Source organism: Limulus polyphemus, unplaced genomic scaffold, assembly GCF_000517525.1.
Source record: "Limulus polyphemus unplaced genomic scaffold, Limulus_polyphemus-2.1.2 Scaffold2128, whole genome shotgun sequence".
In the NCBI taxonomy this organism is placed as follows: domain Eukaryota; kingdom Metazoa; phylum Arthropoda; class Merostomata; order Xiphosura; family Limulidae; genus Limulus; species Limulus polyphemus.
Window position 1 is genome coordinate 15,904 of NW_013667738.1, and position 3,245 is coordinate 19,148.

Here is a 3,245-nt window from a genome sequence, read left to right on the forward strand (position 1 = left end):
TTTACGATACACTTAATTCAACAGTCACTCTATAACAAACGCTATAACTCACAACGAACTTCTCACGTGCTCAACAATATTCTTACTCATTACCTTGCGTTGCTTATTGGCCGGTCTTATATATACAAGACTACCCCAATCTAGTAGTCTTCCGACATTTCATGATGGTTCGAGAAGGCAGTGGCGTGATACAAGCGTCACGTGACCTGCGTTGTCGTAACAATAGTATATTTGATGATGCTTCTGAACGCACAGGCCAACTGTCTTTTATTGTATATTTCATAATGCTTCCAAACACACAGCCTACTGTTTTTCATGGCATAATCGAAGATGATTCTCATCACACAAGTCTAATGTCTTTAATGTGTATTGTAATCAAATATGACAATGTCATACTGTAACAGGCAGTGCCCTTAGAGTTAGTTGTTGGAGTTTCGACTGTACTGCCGATTACACGAAATTTATTTAACACTTAACAATCAATATAAACCAACTATTATAATATTGAACCAAAAATAATAACATCAGATTAATAACATGCATAACATTCTAACAAGAAGCTATAATATTTAAAACTAATTAATATACCAAATTTACAATATTACACCATTAGATTATAAAAGTCTCACTCAGATATTATACATTTCAATTAAGATATGATATTCAAATCGATTAATATATAATATATACAATAATACGCTAAAGCAAGTATAATAATCATATCCTACGATTACAGTTTCATTGTCCTGTCACTCACTGTTTATGATCCATTCATACAATGTCCACACTTTCTAATTGATACAGTGTTCTTGTGCCGATGGTATGCACAAAGAACTAAACCTAAACCTGAGAAATCCAATTGTCTATTTGGAAGACACCCATAGTTTTCCAAGTTCACGCAAGGGAGTCCGATCCACTCATTCAGTATTCGTGTCTTTTCTTTCCCCTTCATGTATATCTTGGAGTAACGTTCTCGTAGGTTTTGACATAAATTGATCAAGTCTCGAAAAGTGTGATCCCTGTCCTGTGTAATCTGATTCCATTTAAATAAGTCGTACACCAATTGACGTGCCGACGGTCCTCGTCACTTAGTATGTCTTTAGGATGTGTCAGTCCATCCGGTGTATGCATCTTTCAGCGCTAGTTCTTTAATAATATATATACTCTACTTATCCTTAAACCCTCAACCTCAATTATGGCTGACTTTGTTCTTCATTTCCTGTAATCACAGTACATAGTTAATCTGGTTCTTACCAACACTATCATACATAATCTCACTTTACCGATTTCACGACGTAACTCGTACATGACATGTTCTGTCTCGGTTCGGTCGTGCACTTAATCTGTGCACTCACTTGTATACCCCTCTCTAGTCACAGTCACACTGTTGTTGGTCGTTTTTATCTATTGCTGTACTAACAGTATTATCTCTCAAGCTGTTGTCGTTGACTACAAACTTTGTTGTCTCTCGTACTTTTATTATACCTATTACTTTTGCCTGTCAATTTTGTCTGCTACATTGATTTAATAAACAGCTAACCTCAACAATTGGTTAAATCAATTTACTTTTGTGACCATCTATACAATCAGTCTACGACCTAATTAGATGGGACCTAGTCATTCAGTTAGACTACTTCAGTAGCCTCTAAGTAAGACAAGCTTCATTGCCTGGTGTTGTTCTTTTGTTCCTTTTTGATTTACACAACCCACCTATTGTTAGTAACTTTATTAAAGCCAATTTGTCTCGTTTTATATAGAATGTTATGCTTACTAGTACAACTACTAAGCATAAGGTTATTAACACTGAATTAAAAATTTTCCACTTATCTAACCTCCGTCTTTCAGTTGTAGCTCGTAAATTATCTACATGCTCTTGAAATTCTTTAAAACTTAATCCTGAGTTTTTATGAGGTACATTTTGAGTTTCTTCTAATATCTCTGTTAAAAGCAACAGATATGATGTTTAAATTGTATAGAATTATGTCTTTATCATTATTTTTAAATTACTCTTTGGCTTTAACTATAGAAAACGAGAAACCATACATTGCTGTTTCAAGTGATCAGCATACATATTTAGAAATGACAGAGGAAGATATGTTAGATGTACAGAAGGACCTATCAGAGTATGTGATCATAATTCAGGAATTTATTCAGTAACTATTGTGACTTGTAATATTTACGGGAATTAAGAATAGAATTACTGAATTATACGAGAAAAGAATAATTATTCCTAAACCATTCTTTTTTTATAAGACCAGGACCACAGGTACTTGGTTATTTAATGTAAAAGATGAACTTACTTTATCACTAGTATGTCCAAAATCAAATGATTATCAAACTCCAGTAGTTAAATTAAGAGATAATGTTTACCCGAGGTTAGCAAGAAATTGTTCAGCTCATGGTCAAGGTATTACCTTGTCCTCAAGTTTTAGGAGTGAAACTAAATATGTGGGAGCTCAAATAATAATTCAGAGTATAAATGTAGAAGTAGATATTAAGGAATTAAGGGTACCTCTATAAACATCTTTAAACTATCCCTAATTGCAGCTGTCTTTACATCAGCCCACGTGTAATACATGTAAATCTGATTACTATGAGTATGGATCACAAACTGTAAATGTGGAGGAAATTTCCTTTCAATTTTATTTAATACTCTTTATAACTTACTCGGGGGTAAAAAGTATGAACTCAACTTTCTATCTGCAGCTACATACAATGCTTGTACTAACCTAGCTAACTCTGCCCTGCTACTTCCTACAGTAAAAGATAATTATTGTAGATTATTCTGAATCCTAGTGTTAAAAACTTACATTTCAATTCCCGCTTTATGTAACTCATTCTATCTGACTCTAGTGTGTATCAATGCAATAGTAATGTTTACTAAAGCATTAGATACTTTCCTAATTACTTGGTCATGAAATTCAATTGTCTGGTTTAATGAATTCATTATAGTTGACTGTTCACCTATTAAATGAACTATTTTCTTAGATACCTGTCTCTGTTGTTCTATCTTTTCGTTTAATTCACGTAAGTCGCCGGTGGTGGCGGTTCCGAATAAATATTTCAAAACGCTTCCACTCGCATTTATTAAACCTCGTTTCTGTCGAGTTCTGTCTGAGATTAATATGCTGTCTTAAATATCTTTTAATTCTAGTAACATGTTACCTATCCCGTCATGATATTGTTATCTATCTGCTTGTTTGTTAATTTCCGGTATAAATTCTTTCCGAGGAACTTCAGCGATT